General features: G+C 36.4%; 2 pseudogenes across 1 annotated transcript; both read right to left on the bottom strand.

The window, feature by feature from the left end:
- Positions 1-1,861: 1,861 nt before the first annotated feature.
- LOC148847847 (anthranilate synthase alpha subunit 1, chloroplastic-like) lies at positions 1,862-12,774 on the bottom strand (annotated as a pseudogene). Its single transcript, XR_016100283.1, has 11 exons — positions 12,431-12,774; positions 12,119-12,300; positions 11,848-12,037; positions 8,272-8,423; positions 7,922-8,037; positions 7,575-7,821; positions 7,407-7,463; positions 6,417-6,569; positions 5,439-5,519; positions 3,775-3,861; positions 1,862-2,580 (listed from the first exon to the last, which is right to left on the bottom strand). The product of XR_016100283.1 is annotated as an anthranilate synthase alpha subunit 1, chloroplastic-like (transcript).
- Positions 12,775-19,735: 6,961 nt separating this feature from the next.
- On the bottom strand, positions 19,736-20,441 carry LOC148847846 (serine/threonine-protein kinase WAG2 pseudogene; annotated as a pseudogene).
- Between the last annotated feature and the right edge of the window lie 1,996 nt (positions 20,442-22,437).

Raw genomic sequence — 22,437 nt, 5'->3', positions numbered from 1 at the left:
AGCCACCAACAGCCAATATGCCAAAAAGACGTGAAAAGCTCATTTGGGGCTGATTTTGAGAAGTTCCAAATGAAGTTTTTCACATCTTTCTCTTTATTCTCATGCAGAAATATACAGAAAGATGCATGAAAAGACGTGCAATAGCCAAACTAGTTTTGGGTTACTCAGATCTTTATGCAAAAGCATAATGTATCTTTTGACTATCAGAGCTACCTGAAGATATTCTCAAAAAGACTTGCCAAACGGCTCCAAAGTAAAAATATATGACAGAGAAAGCTGTGCTTTGATCTAATATAATAAGTGGGCTGTGATTAATTTAACCGGCCTAGTTACAGTAGTTTTAAACCAGTTTCAAGAGTTAGGTTGGAACAGGCTATGGATGTCACTGTTGAAACCCCAAACTAGCTCCAACCCGACCCGACTAAAGTGGGTGGGGGGGTGATTTGAACCAACTCAATCCAGTCTGTGCCTTGATCTGCCTGGTCTAGCCGAGACATCAGGCGGATCAGACTAGGTAGACTATTTTTTCCACCACCCCAGACAATAGATAGATGTGGTAAATTCCCAGAGGGCTCCCTCATCTAATGATTTTTTAGAAATTCAGATCTACCATTAGCCCATTGAATTTCTTTTTTGGAGATTCTTGAATTCAAAGCATTGAGCACATCCTCACGATAATAACTTGTAGCACCTAAGCAAAGATTCATCACAATCAGTTGGCATTTGCGGTTTCGTCAATCATCCATATATTGTGCTGAATGACTGAAAAGCCATGGAACAATGTTTTTGATCCAAACAACTAAAGAAACAAGATTCTGTCAATAAGTTGAGAAACTGGTTTGTTCATTAGCCTAGCTCACATTAGCTGAGTCAAAGCCAAATTTTCAAACCTATGATGTCAAGGAGGTTGTGAGCTCCTTAATGGCTAAATATTGTTCCAGGTGGCCAACTGGTTGGTAGTTGGTATATCTGTAGCTTCGCGGCAGTGGAGACGCAGATCTATTCCCATTGCCACAGGCACAGGGGGGTTGGGAGATGGGTTACCCCATCCCCAATTCTCCATGGTGGAAGGTTGGCCAAAGGGAGTCAAAAAATAGATGCCCCATATTGAATGTATCGTATTCTTATCCAAGGCCATGGAAAACCATGTATACACCAATACAGAAGGGATATAGGGGTTTCCGAAGTTTGGGAAGGCTACCCTTTATCCCTCACAGTCTGTTGAAATAAAAAAAAAATAAAAAAAAAAAACAAAAGAAAAAGTTGACCCAACGTTGCCCCAGATCCAGGCACAAAGCACCCTCGCCACCTCAAACCCAATCCAAAGAAATGAAAACATTACAAAAGATTTTGTAATAAGAACCAAACACGAGCAGCAGCAGCAGCCGCCGCCACTAAACAAACAAACCAAACAAGAGGAATTAGCCAATACACAAAGAAGGAAAACCCATGTTAGTCTTCCCACAATAAATTGGAAAGGTTACTACATAATCTTGATTTATTTATTTATTTATTTTTTGGTATTACATTATACACATTAGAGTCAAGTCTAGGACAGAGCACTGTGAGGATCAAATCCGAATTCTCATTTGAGAGGTGGAATCAAACCCATGGATATACAGACTCTCTGTGGTATCTGCTCTGCCCCATCTGGTTCTTTTTTACGACACAAAAGGGTAAGGACAGAGCAGGGTGCATATGAGATCAACTGGACAAATGGAGAGGTTGCAGCTCTGCCGGTTTGATTATGAAAAGTAGAAAGAGGGCCTTTCCATAATGGCTTCAATTCAATCTGGGCTTATAACCTACATATTACACTTTAAACTTCCAAAATTGAATATATGCAATGCCCAATCAAGAGTGTTCCTTCAATCTCAGACAATCTCAATGTTCAATTTATTAGTATATTTTGAAATTTTTAATAATCATGATACAATTTGTTCTATTGTGTTCTCTGTAACTTCCTATTATAGATTTTAAACAATGGAATGCATATACAGTATTAAGCATAGCTTCTTCAATAAAGTTATAAAACTCAAAACACCCCGCATAGATGTAAAATCATTTTTGAAGTGTGTGAATCTTGATATGTCCATATATTTGTACCCATTGGCATCCTATATTTGAACAAGTTCCCATATCCCAAACTTGTTGGGTGAGACAGATTCCAACTCCAAGAGAAATGACACGTACCCGCAGTTGAACCCAGGTAACATAAGAAAGCAACTCCACATGCATATAAAAATATGGTGCCAATTATTTCTCAATGAATGTTGACTCTGCAAGATCAATTGCACGGGCAAGAGCAGCAGCTTTGTTCTCGCGTTCCCTTTGCTCATCACCTGGGTCACTGTCAGCCACAATTCCTGCTCCAGCTTGAAGGTGAGCCACCCATTCTCGTCGTTTGTTGACATCCTTATATGAGTATATGGTGTCATAACGAGTCCCAGTGGGGAAAACCATGGTTCTAAGTGCCAAGGCTATGTCCATATCACCATAAAAAGAAATGCACCCAAACCCGCCACTATATGGCCCCCGCCTTGTGACCTCTAGTTGATCAATCAACTCCATTGCTTTAACCTGTTTTACATGAGATCATACAATGAGAACACACATAACAGAAGACCATAATATAGTAACAGAAACAATTTATAACGTTCCAGCTTCAGCTTAGGTACTGGATTTTAGGTATCAAAGAGAATTAAGTAGAGGAATATTTACTACCACAGTAGACATAGCCAACTAGCAGAATCAATAAAAATTCTCACACAACATGCTTTAGAACAACCATACAACAAACCACATACACAAGAATTGGGGCTCGACCTTTACTTGAGGTAAAGGAATTCATATTTCCATGATGAGCATAACTGATTAGAATGGTCAATAAAGAATTAGTATTTATACAATCACCAATTACTGGTTTTCCGAGGGCAATGCTGAAATTACAACTGGAGGCACCCACAAGCAGCAAAGAACACAATCTTCTATAGAAACATAATATAAAATAATCAAATAAAATCTTTTCTGGAAAAGCTTCATAACTCTTTATCTGAGAGTGGAAAAAACATCAAAAGAATATAACAGATCAAGTAAAAAGCAGAAAGATGATATGATCATTGGATTATATCGTTTTATTCTTTTCATCAAATTTTCTGGTTGGTATCATTTTGATTGAGACTGAACAAATAGGGGCTTCAACATCCCCTACAAGTTGGCAAAGGTAACAGACAAGCATGAAAAATTCACCTTCTATCTAGTTTTAATTGTATTAATTGTTCTTTTATCAAAGCAAGCACATGCGAGACTGGCCAAACCCTATAGACTTGGGGCCTGTTTGGGAGGGCTTCAGATTTGATTGAGCTGCTTTCACTAAGCTGCTTTGAAGAAGCTAGTAAAACAAGTTTCACCAGAAAGCCATATTTTGGATGAATGATATATTTGGGCTTTGCAGGTTTTTCACCAATCATTGCTTTAGACTGTCCGTGTGGGTCCCATCTCACAAAAGCCAAAAGCTGGTACTCGAAAGATCTCCCAAACAAGCACTTAGTTTCTGTTTGTTAATGGCTGAAGTGGCTGAACAAAATGATCTATTGCTTTTTTCTAGTGTGCTAAATTGTTAAATAAAATAACCACAAAATAAGGAGGTTAAATAAAATAACCACAAATCAATCCAACTTTATCTTCAGCCATTAAAGAGATCACAGTTGTTGATTAGAACCAAAAAACTTGGATAAACATTAGTAACCACAAAATAAGGAGGTTACTGAAAACCTTTGGTGCACCACTAACTGTTCCAACAGGCAATGCAGCACGCAAAGCATCCCGGCAAGTAAGATCATTGAGTAGTTCGCCTGTAACCTACAAAGGACCAAGGGATTTCCATTAAATTCTAAAACAGATCTTTACTTACAAAGAAGCTCCTATGGAATTCAACTCTTTGAAGAGAATAGGTTGTCTAAATTCTAAAAGCAAGGGAACCAATGTCATCCATAACATGTATGTCATGTATTATATCCATGAGCAAATACCATCAGAGATTGATCCAAAAAATAATGCAAATACCATCAGAGATGAGATTTTTAAAAGCAAAAGAACCAATATAAGTCCATAGATTTCCAAACAATTGAGACACAAGGTGGGGTGCAGCTTTTCAGAAATGATAAATAAAGAATTTGATATATAAGAATATGCAAATATAGATTCTGTATCACAAGGAAAACATTTAAACCTACATAATGGCATAATGCAACAATCCATGACCACATTTCACAGAAACAAAAAGGCATTGATAAATCAGTATCTTTAAAGCACCATAACTTACATACATGCAAGACAGACAAGTCCATGAAGGTATAAATAAGTTTGAAATCAAAGTTTAAAGTTTCAAAATAACCACAAAATAAATCATAGAGAGGGAGGAGGATCAATAGGGGGTGAAACCACTGCTTTAGGCAAGAAAGAAGGGGAAGAGAGAGGAGGAAAGGCCGAAACCTTTGTTTCAGACTTTCAGTGAACACCTATTCAAGTGAAGAAAGAAAAAAAGGAAGTTATATATACCTCAAGCCCATAAAATTTTCTATGTATTTGTTTGTCTCCTAATTGCATAACTCAAAATAGCTAATGTGATGTTAGATCTTTAGCATTCCTAATCCTAGAAGGTTGGGCTTCAAGTATTCAATAGGTTTTTCTTTTTAATGTTTCTTTTAAAAGTTCATAGATCATTACTACTGCACAAGCAACAATAAATGGTTATACCGAAGTTAATACTCTCATACTGGTGCAAAACACATAAGAATATACAAAAAAGAAGCAAATATTGCTAGAGAATAAAAACCTATTCAGGGACCTCACCTAACAGCTTAAGCTTTTAGGTTGAACAGTTTCTTGAGATGGAATCAAAGCCTGTTTGACTAAGTGGTCTGGTGTTCAATCCTCACATCCCATTATAATTAACTAAATTTCAGCACTACAGGTGGGCCTGTGCTTGTCCACAATTCAGTCCCAACAGGATTTCATATGAAGGGGCATGTTAGAGAATAAAAAACTATTCAGGGACCTCACCTAACAGCTTTTAGGTTGAATAGTTCATTGAGATGGTATCAGAAACTGTCCAATCTAAAAGCTTAAGCTGTTAGGTGAAGTCCTTGAATAGGTTTTCGTTCTCTAACAAATATAAAGGCATGCACCTAGGTTGCCTGCCTCAATCCATGTACTTGCCTTTAAAAAGTGGCATACCTTGAGTTCAAGCTAGGCGCATGCCCTAAAATGCATCCTACCTGTGTGCCTAGGTGTGCCTTTAAACCACTAGATGAGACAAAAAATAAAAAATAAAAAAGTAGCTTGCACATCAAGTTTTTTTATGGTATGTTTGGCTAGTCTTTTTCTGTTCAAGTTATAAACTCCACCCAAATCCAGAACTGCAAGAAGATTCTTACCGTAGAGCTGATATGCATTACATGAGAGTATCTTTCTATATTCATAAGCTTCTCTACCTTCACAGAGCCAGATTTGGAGACCTGCAGCAATAGTATCTTATACATTAAAGTGTGTCTTAATAATATACAACTCATGGTCAAAAGGCATGCAAATTTTGAGAATTAAAAGTGGAAGGAACATGGCGCTTGCATAATTCCTGACATGGCCAAAACACCAGAAATAAATATGCCTCAAAGAATTGAATCCGTAAAAAATAAATGTAACATGTAAAAATTTCAACTCACGATGAAAGGATCCAGCATATTAGATGCAAATATTAAGTTGTGAGATCCATGTTAGTAATAGAATACAAGTTCCCGGTGCTTGCATTGCTGCTGCCAAAACCTAGTCCATAACCTTAAGTTACTTAGACCTATTTCCTTCACACACCTCATTTTCCTATTACACTTACTCGTGTGCTAGGTTGATGGTAAGAACATAACCATGCCAATCATATTTCGTCAGTGGTTTACTGATTTTGTCTGTTCATAGACTTTCCTTTAAGTGATCATACTTTAAACAGGATTTATACAGCCAATCCCACAAAGTTGGATTAAGGCCTGGATGATGATGATGATGATGATGATGATAATATATATATATATATATGAAAGCAGATTTTTCACAATCTAACCCTTAATTGGATTGGAGACTGGGAAGTGACTCCTTACAAATTTAAAAAATGGACAAGAAAAAAGAATAGAAAGTCTAGGTTGAAAGGACCCAATTTTTTGAAGCAATCTTCCTCAATCACAAAACCAAGGGCACACTACTAGGTGAGAATCAACAGGTCTCAAAATAAGGCCCAAAGTCTACCCACATAAAATCACAAGGAAATGCATCTAATGTTTGGAATGAAAGAATTATATAGAAAGTTGAACATCTAACACTGTACAAATAAATTTTCAGGTAGATGATAAACATTAGAAAAAAGAAACCTTTCCAACATCATTTCGTCCTAAATCAACTAACATAATGTGCTCTGCACATTGCTTTTCATCATTCAGAAGCTGCTTTTCTAACATGTCATCCTCCTTGTCTATTTTTCCTCTTCTAATAGTCCCAGCAAGTGGTCTGTTAATAATCTTCCCCTGACAATATGAGCAAAATAGAGTAACTAGTTGGTAAAACATGAGGAAGAGCTCAACACTTTAAACATGGAAAGCCTATACACAAAATATTATCATTCTAAACAAGATCAAAAGAGGAACATGTATATGAACATCATGACATCTAAAACCAATGTTAGATGTCAAAATCTTGGGCGCTGTTTGGATACACTTCCACTTTTGTACTTTCAAAAATATCAAAGTATAAAGTACATTAAATACTTTTACTTTGGTATTTTTGCTTTGAAAACCGTTTGGGTAAAAAATTTTGAAAAGTATGCTTTTCAAAACAAAGTACCATTTCTGTTTGGCAAAAGCATGTCTTTTTGTACTTCCAGTGACGGTTTCCAGTGGTTTCAGGGTCTAAGACCGGTGATGGTAGTCCAAGTCTAGCAGTGGCGAGCAGAGGTAGGGTCGAGAGTTTTATCAAAGGGTGGTCACGTGTGACCACCTGTTCGCACAAAAACGGAAGCGCCAAAAGCACGAAGTATAAAAAGCTAACTTCGTGCTTTTGGGGTTTTTCATACTTTCAAAAGTATGAAAACAAAAAGTATAAAGTACACAATACAAATGCTATGTCATGTTTTCCGTACTTTTATACTTTCAAAAGTACGAAAGTACTTTATAGAAGTCTATCCAAACAGGGCCTTATTTTAACAAAATGTCAAAAATATGATTTAACTTCCAAGAGAATAAATCACTTCTATAGAACTAAATGTAAATAATAAATTTTAAAAATCTGTAAATAATGTAATCATTTATAAGGAGAAAACTTCTAAGCTATTCAGGTAATGACTCAGCCAAGCCATATCAGTTTACCTTCTTCACAAGGGTGAGAATTTCAGGGCTTGAAGCGACCAGAATGCATCCTCTAGCCTAAGTTTGATAGCAATGTAAAAACAAAATCAGTTACAAATGTAATAGGACAGCTCATATAAACCAACTTTAAGTGAAATTATGTAAAGCTACAAAGAAGAATAGATGCACCTGTAAATAAGTCATATACGGACTTGGATTCACAATTCCCAATGCTCTGTATATTTCAAATGGGTCTGCAAATGTTCGGCGTTCAAACCGTTGACTTAAAACAATCTGAAATATATTGCCTGCTAGGATATGTTCTTTAGCCTTCATTACTGCATTCTTTTATGCTTCACGTGTCATGTTTGATTTTTTCAATGAAGAACCAAAGTGCCGAGTATATAATTTTACAGACCCTGCTGATAGCCTTGGGCTAATAATACATAACGAGAAATAGGAAGAATAATACATAACAAGTAAGAGCTAGTAAGGAGTATAACAAGGAGGCAAGATAAAACGGAAACTTTACTCACAGAACAATATTGTGCACTTTAGACACTAAAACTTCCAAGCGGTTCTTTCCATCAGCATAAGCCTCATCAATTGAAGAATACTGATCCAGCCGAACCCAGTGAATCACATAAGCTCTCTGAGGGCAAAAGAAACACCCAAGAAACCCTCAATGCTCAATCAAGTTAGTAGTTAGAAACCTCCAAATAACTCAAAATGAAATCTACAACTAAAACATTAATAATGTATGAAGAACATTATGGATGATCATAAATTTAATTGGCATAGTTAACAACGGAAGCATGGAAAATGACAAACTTAAACTTTGTTCTTGTTCAAAAGAGGGAATTGATTGTTGTTATAGAAAAAGTGCCTTCTCTACATGATAAAAAACTATGACATCATCATAGAGGCCTAGATGAACATCTGCTAGGTTTCTGTCATCCTCAGGAGCACTTGAAAAAGGAAGTTTTTTCTTCTCAACATACCTTACAGTATCATATGAGAAGTAACCAACCCAACCACCTGTTCATATGGCATAAGCTATAATTATGTTTTTTCTTTATAATTATAATTCAACTGAAATGAGTAAAGAAACAGAATTGCTTTCAATCAATCGGTAATCCAACTATTACCAAAAAAACTGCTATTACGACATGGAAAACTTTTTCATGATACTATAACATTAAAAATAGTCATTTCTAAATCAGTAGAATACTTCAGATGATAAACAATTCCTGTAAACTTGACTGTTGTTTAGTGGCTCCAGTGAATAAACTACATAAATAAAATAAGATGACCTTTATAATCCTGAACCCATAGTTTTCAAGGTTCTAGGCGATTCTGGGCGACATTGGGGCGCCTAGTCGCTTAGGTGGGTGCCTAGGCAATAAGAATTTTATAATATAACGAACTAACTTTTGGCTAATTCCCTAGTTTTATATACCATTCAGCAAGCATATTAATTGAAAAATAGCAATTTTCTTCATTAAGAATCTCAAAGAACCATTCAATTTGAAATCTTAAGTTGTTAATAGAGGTCCTTGAATAGGTTGATATTCTCTAACACGCCCCCTCACACGAAAGCCCATTGGCCTTGAAGTGTGAACAAGCACAGGCCCACCCATACCTTGTGCTGAAACTTAATTAATTATAATGGGGGTAATGAGGATCGAACACTAGACCACTTGGTCAAAGTAGCTCTGATACCATTTCAAAGAACCATTCAACCTAAAAGCTTTAGTTGTTAGGTGAGGTCCTTGAATAGGTTGATATTCTCTAACAAAGAACATTAAATTTCCTCTAAAAATGTGTCGAATCATCACATCTAAAAGAAAAAAATCTTTTACATATAGTGATTTCATTATTTTAGAAAATAATACAACTATAATAAGTATTTAATAGAGCAATTTCATATCAATTAGCAGATAAAGATGGTTATTAACTTTATATGATAAATATTCAAGATGGATAGTAAAATAGTAAAAAAAACAAGGATGGAATTTCTGTTTTATTTAATTGAAGAGAGAGTGTGTAGAAAAAAATACTCACTATACTTCTAAAACATTAAAACCCTTTAATCTTTTAAATTTCAATAGTAAAATATTAAAGCGAAGTAATATGATATATATAATATAAAATAAAATGTATTTAAGACACATATAATAAGATACACCAATATAAATGATATTATATAAGGCACTTTCCTTGTCATTTTTGTCACCTAGGTGGGTGCCTAGTTGCTATAAGTCGAGGCGTTTGGGTGAGGTGCCCTTGGCAACTATGCATGAATCATTCCAGAAAGCTGTTAGACAGTGTATGTTCTCAACTCCAACAAGAGTAATGTAAACTAATACCCCTTAAAGTTGGACATTTATGAGACTTATGTTAGCTTAAAATGTTCTCAACCAATTGATAAACTTGGGGAGTTTATCATACCAAGGTTGACACTCTTGTGTTGCCAAATTCATGGAACAATATATCTCAATTACTTGGGTTGGACCTGAGGTACAGTGAGTGGGTGTTTAAGAAACATTAAACAAGACCATTTCCAATCTAACCCTAGACCGTGGAGACAGGTGGGTAAAACTGGGTGTTGGACTGGTCTGCTTCTAATATGACAACCAATGAGATCCTTTTGGGGTCAAATAATTGGGTATGTTGGAGTATACTACAAAGATACTTCAGTGAGTGATCATTGTGATAGGATTAGCCACTTTGTTAGACAAAGAGAATATCTAGGTTACACTTTCTATGGTGGAAACCTAAAGTTGTCGGTAGTGGATTTCAACATGTTTCGAAATTGCTTTGCAAAATGTACTTATATTTATAAATAGTTTATTTTGATAAAGAGTTTGCTAATGGTTTTAATCATAGGATTAATTATGAGTAGAGGGTGTGGCACTGCATTTGACAGTTAGGGAAAGGGTCCATCTATATCTGCAATGTTATGATATTATTGGCTGCGAGATTTTATGCAAATGTCTTCTTAGGCCTTAAATACTTGGTGGACATTAACTCAGCCCAAATTAATGGTCTTGGGATCATAGGATGGATAAGACCCAGTTTTAAATATAAGAATTAATGAGCCAATTGTTGGGCCCAACACACTTTGGCGAATTCACTTGTATAGACAAACTGAATTTGGTCCATATGTTAAGTGAAGTGTGGATCACTCTTTTAGAATTAATTTAGCTAAGATCTTGTGGGTCCCATGCCACATGGAACCTTTTCTCACCGATCCTTATCCCTAATAAGATTTAGATGTAACCTAATGTTGGTCAAACTCTACTTAGAAAGAGTTCTAGTTGGAGTCATAACTAACTAGTTTGACTAGTCTAAGTCCTAGCAGAATTAGAAACTCCAATTGGATTGGGACTTTCCTAATCAGAAAGAGATGATTTGGCCAGATCATGCATCTTCTTGCATACTATTCTTTTGAAAGAGTTTGTAAGAAAATAATTCAGCAATAGTGAGAGAGAAAATTGAAGATCGCCATTAGGATTTTGACTCCCAATCTTGGACAACATTCAAACCTGTTCTTGGAGAAGATCAAGGCAACAGTTGACCATCTTCCAGAGTTATTTCAGAGGCAAAACATTGCTAGTTCATCAGAGATCAAGGAGCAATCTTGGAGGTACGCCATCTTCATCTCCAACATTGTATCTGTGAGACTATAATAAGGTGATCTGACATGAACTACCACTTAGATGATCTGCACTTGTCGACTGTCAAAATTTCAGGTATGAGAGTTTTGAATCTCTTCTTTTGGTCTGAGAAATCTTGGTGAAAATCTTGAAGGTCAACTCAACAATATTGGGTGAATTTAGGTTTGAAAACCCTAAACCAATTTGTTGATTATGAATTCGGAACATCACAAAAGTTTTGAACTGTAATTCCCCCTCTTCGTGCCAGTGTTAAAAAAATTTGAGTTTTGATTTAACTATGCCTCAATTACGTCTGTCTAAACTCCACACCAATGTGGTCTACTAGGTTCTCTTTTAGAAAACTAAATATTAGCTACAGAGACTAAAAGAATTGATCTGAATTGTTAACTGATCAGCAACAGTACCATTTCAGTTTTATCCAAGATCTCCAACCTAAGACCATTGCCAACTTAATGCAATAAAAATGATGTATGTGGTTCAAGATTTGAAGTGTCAAAAGAAAATAAAAATACATATAACTATAAAGAAATAAAATTTAAGTATTTGGGCTCTAAGATTGATTGGCATTTGTAAAAAAAGAGGTAAGCTCATGTATGTTATAAACAACTCCATAGATTTATAAATTAACTCTTTTAGTCATGTAATGTTCTACCTAAATAGATTTTCCAAGGGGGGATTTATGTCATTCACGTTCCATGAAATTACAGAGCAAAGTTGAGATTGATTCATAATAAGTATGGTGTTTTCATAAAATATGCAAGTAATTGATTCCTTGTACTTACCACAAAATACATCTGGAAGTTCATCAATGCGTTGAGGCTTCCAATTCTTCATAATTCTCCAAGGAATTACCATCGGATCATCAACATATTCCTCAGTTCTACTCCCTTCCTCATGGTCCATAATTGTAACAAAATTATCCTTCGCCACAACTTCCATTGTTGGCTGAGCTCCGATTACACTATAGCGTCCCTGGGGAATGAATTCAGAACAGAATACATGACAACGAAATAGGAATTCTTTCAAGAAAAGAAAGAAACAATGGGAGCTTACCACATTATTTGCTCGGAAACCCTGCTTTACTGATTCAAACAAAAAACTTGGAGCTTCTCGATCATCTTCTTTAACTAGGCATCAGTAAGCAAGCACCGGAGTCAGGTGGTCTGAGAAAATGCAGCGGTATAGCGGAATTAAGTTTCCGTTCTTGGAAGCTTCTGCAAACTTCGCATCCTCAGCTAAATCAATAAAACCAGAAATCAAAATCAAGTTCAAGATATTGTAAGAGAAATCATTCTTAATTGTATCTAAAATCAATTCTAGAGACAAGTTAGGAAAAGGAAGCCCTCGTAGAGAAGAAAGAGATACCTAACGAAGAATAAGAGAAAGCCGAACAGTTCAAAGTAAGCTGACGAAACTGGGTGCGAGAGTGGGAGACGGGGAAACTAAGGGAACCTGTTGATCTTCTGCTGCAAATGGAGACAATTGAAACCTTTGGAGATAAACGTCTACGCGACGGAAGAAAATGGGGTGAAACCACTAAAGTTTCCATCTTCAGAGCGTCCATTGAATTTGGAGCGACAAGTTGAGCAGAGACAAGTTTCAATACGAATTGTGTTTCATGCTTGATGGGCCTTCTTTCAAGCAACCAAAAAACTTGCGGGTATCACTGGTCATGCAGTTGATTCAAACAGCCATTGGATGAAGAAACCAAGTTGAAGCGTATTGTAGTGGACTTTCGAGTGGGAATAATGAAGCAGAATAACCTGATCTGATTGTTTAACGAAGGAGAGATGTGAGGTTCCAAGGACAAGGAGCGTCTTTTAATGGATCAAACCATTGATTTTCTGACTCTTAATGGACTGGTTTAATGGCGGCGGCGAGATGATCTAGTAGCGCTGGTTTGGCCGTGCTAACTGCGGCAGCAGTTCCTGGAGACCAGAGGTAACAGGCAACCGGTAAATCATGATGATCTAGTAGCGCCGGTAAATCATGACGATTCTGGTTTAAGTTAACGGATCGAATTTCGGATATTGGATGACCCGATTCAATGTGACCCAATCCGATCCATTAATCCGATCGAATCAGATCGAATTTCGAATTTGGGATATTGGATTCGGATCAATCGGATTTTTTAACGGATCGGATCGGATATGCCCTTACCGAATCCGATCCGATCCGTTTGGAGCCCTATAGGACTGGGTTGGAAAGAACATAGGGGTCTTTAATGGTTGAAAATAGATTTGGATGTAAATTGGTAAGAGAGATGCGATAAATAGAGCGAGAATAATGTATTCATTAAGGTTCTCTAGCTGTCCTAAAACAAGAATTCACATGACAAAGCAATCAACAAACAAAGCTTTTGTGAAGATATCTACATGTTGATCTTTCATGGAAATGTGAGATGTTGTAATGATGTTTTCTCGAACGAAATGATAGTCTATATCTATATGTTTTGTTTGTTCGTGAAACATTGGATTAGCTACAATATCTAAGGTAGCTTGGTTGTCACAATACAATTCCATAGGAGAAATGATGGGCATGTTGAGGTCACTGAGAACACACTTCAACCATAGCAATTCAATAGTGATGAAAGCCAGAGCGTGGTATTCAGCTTCTACAGATGACCTAGATAGTATGCTCTATTTCTTTGTTTTCCAAGAAATGGTTGAATTATTGAGGAATACAACACATCTAGAAGTCAATCATCGTGTGAGAGGGCAATTGGCCTAGTCAGAATCACAATACGCCTTAATGGAGAGATCAACATTGGCATCTAAGGATAGACCATGATCTTTAGTGGAGTGGAGATACCACAAGATACGCATAACAACAATCATATGATCTTCTGTGGGTTTTCATGTATTGACTAAGAGCATGAGCAGAAAAACTGAGTTCAAGCCGAGTGATTGTCAAGTAAACTAGTCGACCAACAAGACATCCATAGAAACTTGGATCAAACATCATCCCGAAAGTTATTTTGGTGTTACTAATGTGACAGTTTGTCATGCCTACTTCTTTAAGTATATCCATAAGTTATTTGTATTGTGAAAGAAAAATGCCAGCAATAGAGGAACAATGAACCTATATGCCAAGGAAATAGGTTAGAGGGCCTAGGTCTTTGATGTGGAAGCAAGTAGGATTTGAAATCAGCAATGAGATCAAAATTATCACCAATGATGATTAGGTTGTCTACATGGATGAGAGTTGCCATATAAGTACCATGATGTCGATAATAAAACAAAGAGCAATCAACAAGAGATTGAACAAAATCATACGCCTTAACTGTTGTTGTGAACTTCTCAAACCATTGTCGAGAGGCCTGTTGGAGTCCATAAAGAGACTTGTTAAGCTTACATACCTGATTGTCTCCTGGAGAGGAAAAACTTTGAGGGATGGTTATGTATACATCCTCATGGAGATCTCCATGCAAGAAGGCATTATTAATGTTGGGTTGATGTAACAACCAATTCCAAGTGGTAGCAATTGCCAAGAGGCATCGAACTGTAATGAATTTGGCCACTGGTGCATATGTATGACGAAAGTCTTCTCCTTCAATTTGATTGTAGCCATTAGCAACGAGGCGTTCTTTATAGCGTTCAAAAGAACCATCTGCATAGAGCTTGACCTTGTATACCCATCATGAACCGATTCGGCGCTTACCTGGAGGGAGATCAATGGGTGTCCAAATATTGTTTTGTTTTTAAGGCTGCAATCTCTTCTTCCATGGCCTTTGTCCAATTAGGATAAAGAATGGTATGAGAGAAATTTGATGGTTCTGTTGGAATGGAAATAGTATTCATGGAAGGTGAAGGAAAATCACAAATGTAATCTTGTAGTTTGATGGGAGGACGACGAGCATGAGATGGTCGAGTTGAGTGATTATGGCTATCAACAACTGGTTCAAGTATATATTGATGTGAGATAGACTATTGGAGTGAAGATGGGTTTGATTGGGTCAAGAAATCTAATGGTGGTGGGCTTGTGGTAGAATTGGGCGACTCACTGATAAGTTTTGGGTTTGTAAGTTGAGGTAAGTTCATAATTGGTGGATTTGCATTGTTTTGTTGTGGCAAAAGGTGTTGTTCTGATTCAACGTCTGGCTGTGGTAGAGGTATAACTGGATACAAAGGCTGGGTTGTATCATGGCCTTGAAACGAGAAGTTTGTCTGATAGAAGATAACTTCTCGAGAAGTGAAAATTTTGCAGGACTCAATGTCAAATATGTGATATCCTTTTTGTCTATGAGGATATACCACAAAGATGCCTTTAGTGGTTTTGGATGATAACTTGTCCCGTTGCTTGGGGTGGTTATGTGCATAACAAAGGCACTCGAAGACACACAAGTGAGAGTAAGTTGGTGGCTTCCCAAATATGGCTTTAAATGGCGTTTTTTCCATAAAGAACTAGAGTTGGTATGTAATTAATTAAGTTGTTGTCATAATGCATTCACCCCAAAATTCTAGAAGAAACGATGCCTAGAAATGTAATGCATGGGCAACGTCGAGCAAACAGCAGTGTTTCCATTCAGTGATTCCATTTTACTGTGGTGTATCAACACAAGAGTGTTGATGTAAAATCCCTTCATTTGAAAAAAAAAATTCCATCATTGGTTGATAAAAGAATTCTATGCCATTGTTTGAATGCACCTGTTTAACAAAACTCTAAAATTGTGTTTGAACCATTTTACAGAAGGAAATCAAGTATTGTGATGCTTGTGCCTTATTCTGTAGGAGGTACACCCAAGTACTACGGGTATAATCATCTACTATTATGAGGAAAAATCTAGCACCACTGTGTGATGGAGTGTGTATCAACACAAGAGTGTTGATGTAAAACCCCTTCATTTGAAAAAATTCCTTCATTGGTTGAGAAAAAAATTCTATGCCATTGTCAGAATGCACCTGTTTAGCATAACTCTGAAACTGTATTTGAATCATTTTACAGAAGGAAATCAAGTATTGTAATGTTTGTGCCTTATTCTGTAGGAGGTACACCCAAGTACTATGAGTACAATCATTTATTATTATGAGGAAATATCTAGCACCATTGTGTGATGGAGTGTGATATGCACCCCATAAATCAACATGAATAAAATGAAATGGTACTGCAACTCTAGAGGTATTGACAAAAAACGGGGTCCGTGTCTATTTGGCACAATGGCAAATGTCATAGGGATGGCCAATATCTGAAGAAGAAACATCAAATAAATGTGATAGGTTGCAATACGGTGCATGACCTAAGCGGTGATGCCATATGGAGGGAGAAACTTCACTACGAGCTGGAATAATAGTTGCAGCAAGCTAGGAACTAGAGCAGTGAAGTAGTATATTCCTTACCTAAATTTACACCTGCCAATCTCTTTCTTTGACACTCGGTCCTGTAAAATGCAACAAGTGGGAAAGAAAACATCAGTTATGGATGTTTGATTTGTTAGTTTGTTGATAGAAATCAGATTATAGTTGAATCCAGGTATATACAGAACATCAGTTATGGAGAATGCCATAGTGAGTTGGACACTACCAAAATGTGTGGTTGCTATTGTGTCAGCATTTAGTAATTGAACCATCTTTGGTTCAGCTAAGGGAATGGGATCATCAATCAAGGAAATGTCAGAGACCATGTGGTCTAAGGCCTTGCTATCCAAGACCCAACATGTTTTATTAGACGAAGGAGAGACTTTACTAGAGAGGTTTGTAGTAGAATTTTCATATACATTGAGTTAGAGTAAAGCCATAAGCTGGTTATATTGATCAAGAGTAAGTCTAGTCATCGGTGACATTACAAGAGTAAATTCTTGTGTGGAAGTCACAACAAGTGAAGCTTGTCACCGTGGTTCCTTAATCTTTTCCCAATTAAGTGGATAGCCATGCAGTTCAAAGCATCTATCTTGAGTGTGTACGGTCCATTTACAGTGGTCACACTTAAATTTTGGTTTTCTGCCTAGATTGCCATTTGGTTTAGTATTGCTAGATTGAGTATTTGCTGATGTGTACATTGTTGCTACCTCCGGATTTGTGCTATGATGACTTATCATCATTAAATGTTTTTCTTCTTGAGTAGTCAAAGCAAAAACATGATTTATGCTCGGTAATGGATCAATATGTTTGATTTGATAGTGTTGTAGCTATTATTCAATCTCATTAAGAATTGATGGATCTTGTCCTCCTCACATTTTGCGATGACATCCTTTGCTCTGCCATAGGTGCACTTTGGAGCTGGAATTAAGACAACAATGTTCGTCCCACAGAACTTTCATTCTAGTGAAGTAGGTGGGTGTAGAAAGATTTCCATGCTGGTTAAGCAATTAATGCAAGGCTTTGTTTCAATTGAGGAATTTGGGAACATTCTTTTGTGAAAACCGCTTTTCAAGATCGCACCATATTTCCCTGGCTGTATCAGAATAAACTACACTACTATGGAGATATTTAATCAAAGAGTTGAAAATCCAAGAAATCACCATGGAATTGCATTTTATCCATGTGTGTTCCACTGGCAATTTTGGTTCTGGTTGTGAGAGAGATCTGTCAACAAACACAAATTTGTTCTTTGCTTGAAGTGCATTTTTCATCGCCTTTTGCCATGTTGAGGAGTTGTGAGGACAGGATACAAGGAGTGCCCTTGAATTGTTAGAAGCACTCAAAAGTATGGAGAGGTTGGATCAAGTTCCATGTTTAAGAAGAAAACAATCAGTAAAAATGAAGAACAACAAGTAAGGTAGAAAGAAAGATTAAAGTCTAGCTCTGATACCATGTAAATTGGTACAATGAGATGTGAAAAGCAGAGTGAGTGATAAAGTATTCATTAAAGCTATTTAAAGATAAGTTATAGTGTTCTCCAGCTATCCAAAAACAAGAATTCACATGTGCTTGAATGTATAGGTGTTCGCTAGTTGTCCTAAACCGAGGCATGCAATTTGTCGAGTTTGTTGCAGTGGTTATGACTGTTTTCTGTTATTTGTTGTTCTAATAGATTCTGCCAATCAAAGTTCCTAGGAATCAGAATTGGAATCATTTACTCTTGTTTGATTCAGTTGGGCATAGAATATATGATTTTGATTATTGCTATTATGTTCATTTTGCAATGGTAAATTACATGGACCTCGTACTATGGGGTTTGTGACAAAGACCCCCCGTATTTTGGTCGTTAGATAAAGAGCCCATCCATTAGCATTCCGTCAGGAGTCTGCATCTACTAGTCCCTTGAACCAGCATCTTGTTAGTCCAAACCAATAAAAAACGTCTGTAGAGAACACTGATGTGGACCCCACTGCTATGGTCCCCACTATGTTCTTATGGCAGCATATTTTTGTTAGTTATGTGTTAATTGGTAGTTATTTCAGTGTGTTATTGCATTTTGTTATTTCAGCTTTATTATTAGTTTATTTGCCATGTAAGCAATAAGAGCAATTCAGTCATTTTATAATTAGTTAACATATATAAATATATTAAGAATGGGTCAGCAGATCAACTGATCAACCCTCTCTTCTTCTCTTCTAAATTTCATCTTTCTTTTCTTTTGAATTCAAGACTGATTATAGTCTTGATCGACTAATCTCCCCGCAGCCTAAGCCCTTTTAATTGAAAACCTTATGGGAGTCTAGACTAATGACCGTTTTAGACTCCAAATGACATGTCTCTTTCTTCCTTAAACCAATTAGATTTTGAAGAGGAAGTTGGATGGTGGCGGACTGTGAATCCTTTTACCCTCCCTAAATTGTGAACCATGAACTACGGCACTAGACGGCGGTGACCATTTGAATAGAATAGTTTGGACAGCGACAATAACACCGACGACAATAACTCGGATGACAACCCCTATGAACTTTTCATAATATTTGTTAATGGTTAAGCATGAACTCTATATTGGTCTATTAGTCAAAGTTAATCTAAATCCATGTGATTGAAAGCTTTTCTAGTTTTCGGTAAAGATGATCTTATCGCCGAAGTTAACAATTCAGGGAGGGTAAAAGGGTTTTAGAGGCTGGAGTTCACAATTCATTTTGGAGTCCAAGACTGTCGTTAGTTTTTCAATTAAAGGGGTTGGGCTTCGTGGAGGTTTTTTATTGGTTTGGACTAGCAAAATGCTGGTCCAGGGGATTAGTAGATGCAGAATCTTCCATCAAGTATATTCAAGAAATATTTCATTTTCACAGTTACCATACTTTATAATCTCTAAATTGCCCTTATGATAATTTTTTGGACAATTTTACCCACTTTCTTCTCCATCGTGTTGAAGCGATCAGATCGTTGATAAAAAAAACACAATTGCTTCCACCTTCGGTCAGTATTGGTATTCACTTAAGCTATAAAAGAATAATTTTTCTGGCATTCGACTTTGCACTTCCAAATATAATAAGAGTGGAAAGCAGATGCTCTATTTTTCTTGCTCTCTCTCTCTCTCTCGGTCTCATTTACACTTCCATTCATTATTAACTATTTTTCTCCCCTTAATAGTGACTAGATCATTTGGGGCATAATTCCATAATAGATGGGAAGATGCAATACTTGTTCGATCGTACCCTTCTTTTTGGAATGGTTTCTCGATGGCATAAAATGGCAGAGGTGTCATAGTTTGTGGCGTACTTACACCATATACACCAGTTTCTGATTAAATTTAATTCCCAGAAAAGGATGGAAAATCTTTTCTTTTCTTCATTTTTTTTTTCTAGACTTAGATCCATTGGTGGCCTCCATTTTTGGTTGACAAACTAAATTGATGGAGGTTCTTCCATGACCATCGTGCTCGGCTTCTCCTCGAACTTAAACTAACTTTGTTCATGTGCCTCACGTCTGTTACCTTCTTCTTTACCAGCCCATGCACCTCTTCTAGCAGTCTGTAGCTCCATATCAATGGCCACTTTATCCCCTCAAAGAACGGGTGTTGTTTTATCTCCGTCGCACCCTTGGTGCACCCTAGCCCCTTCCTCGGGTCCTTCACCAATAATCTCTGTATCGGGTCTCTAGCATTCGATATTCCCTCCTCTTCTTCCTCCGCTATACCATAGTCCCAAAACCTAAATGACTTGGTTGACATTATGTTGCATAGTGTGGCTTCTTTACTTCCTCCCATAAACGGCGTTTGACCGTATAACAACTGAACACCCCAAACACCCATTAGTCCACTCTGTTACCATGTTCGTTGCCACTCAACAACTTCAGTGCCAAAATACTCGTGTGTGCCGATGCAATATTTCGAGAAACGCTGTCATCGACTATACCACCTTCGTCATTTTACATCGTTGGGAAACCATTCCAAAATAGGTAGACTATTTTTTGGTTGACCCCACCCCTGCTGGATGAAAGTGGCGTTTGTTGAGGGTAGGGAACACATCAGCTTTGAAACACGAGCTTGAGTTGGATGAGGTGCAGTGACCCATTGAAGGAGAGGTTGGTGGCAGCTTTAATTGCCGCCCAATGGGGGTTGGGTTTCCAATGGGGCCGTCATGGAGGAAGAAAGGTGGGACTCGAAGCTGATGCTGAGACTGTTGCGAGCACTAGAAGAGGTGAAGGTGCGATACGTGGAGGTATTGGAAATGCAACTAGTGAAGTTGAAGTTGAGATCAGTGTTCGAAGGGAAAATGATGCCTTCGTCCATGGCTTCAGACAGAGATTAGTCAAGGATCTTGTAGAGGCCATTGTTGGTTATATAGGATCAAGAGTTCGAGACTTGAGATAGAAATGGAGTATTAGTTTACTGTTTAGTTGACCCATCTCATGTCTCTGCCATTAAAACATTTCTTTTTCCGAAAAGGAGGTGATGTTGGGAGCTATCAACTCTGAGCCCTCCATGGCTTTGAGCCTCTGAAGTAAAAGAAACTGAAAAGATGATAAAACATAACATAAGAGTTATTGTGCATGATCGTATCCATGCCAAAGGTTATTCACAGATAGCTAAAGGCGCCACCGGCGGCTAGAATTTGAATAGAGAATTCGATATAACACAAGAAAGAAAATGGTTTTTTTTAAGAGAAAAGGGCAATGAAAAGAAAATATAGAAAGTTCTAATGGGTATTTTAGTAATTTAATGCATTCTATTATCTGACTTAACGGCTATGGGGTCTTTGTCTAATGGCCAAAGTACAGGAGGGTCTTTGTTGCAAAAAATAGTATATAGGGGGTCTGTGTAATATACCCATTTTTTTATTTTGCATTAGTATATATATTATTTTATTAATATTTTATGAATATATAATTCTTATTTTATTAGTATTTAATAATTAATATTTTAGTATTTATCATTAATTTATGAATATTTTATTAATATAGTATTATTTTATAATTACTTTAATAATAATATTATATTTTAATATTAATTATTATTTTAATTATTAATGTATTTTTATTTGATTATTATTATATTTAATAATTAACATCTTTGTTTTTTATTATTAATATGCTAAGGTTTTATTGTAATGCTATTATTTTATTACTAATTTACTAATATCTTGTGTAATTTATTAATATTTTATTATTTTATTAATATTAGGATTTTAGATTTTTAGTCACGAGTTCTTTACTTCTTAATAAATGGGAATCCCATTCCCTAACCCTAAAGGGGAGAGCTTGGAATGGTCATTCCCCCGTATGAGAGAATCTGATCTTGCCAAGAATGGGAATTTAAATCCCATTCCAACCAAACAAACAGTTGGAATTAGAATGTGCCATTCCAATTTAGATTCCAAGCATCTATTCTAGGAAATCAAACGGATCTTAAATCGAGTTTTCTTTCATGAGGTTTGTGTCGATGCTAGGCTTAGTAGCAGGCATCAATGCAATGTATGGAAAAATCCAATGTCCAATTTGGTGGTAAAAGGAATCAAAAGGAAATTTAAACTTGTATTATAAACGAGCCTATGAGAGATCTTGACTTGAGCTCTTGCTGAATGGCAAAAGGTCTCTATACTTGTATATGATGTCTACAAGGCAATCGACATCTATGTCGGGGCTAATTGGTAACATTAATTTACTAATTTTGTTTTAACAGTAAGTTACAGTATTATTGGAAATTAATAATTAAAATACAACGAATCAGATTACTAAAAATTAATAAAAATCAATTTGGTTACACTATTTTTTTGTTACAATAACTTACTGAAAATTACAGTAATTAAATTATTGAAAATCAATAGTTAAAGTACAATGAATTAAATTACAGAAAATGACTGAAAATCAATAGCTTTGGTTACACTAATTGTTGGTTACAATAAGTTAGTAATTTTGGTAGCAACTAATTATTGGTTACACTAAATTAATATTGAAATTATTAATATGAAATTACAGGAAAGCAATAATAATGTAATAATTTGTTTTAATTAACAGTAAATTACAACAGTTGAAGTATTGAAAATCAATAATTAAAAATAACCTCATGTA

The sequence above is a fragment of the Nelumbo lutea genome, chromosome 6 (assembly GCF_056320005.1).
Source record: "Nelumbo lutea isolate HS-2025 chromosome 6, American lotus-T2T, whole genome shotgun sequence".
In the NCBI taxonomy this organism is placed as follows: domain Eukaryota; kingdom Viridiplantae; phylum Streptophyta; class Magnoliopsida; order Proteales; family Nelumbonaceae; genus Nelumbo; species Nelumbo lutea.
The sequence above is the reverse complement of the archived record's forward strand: the minus strand, read 5'-3'. Positions and strand labels throughout refer to the sequence as shown.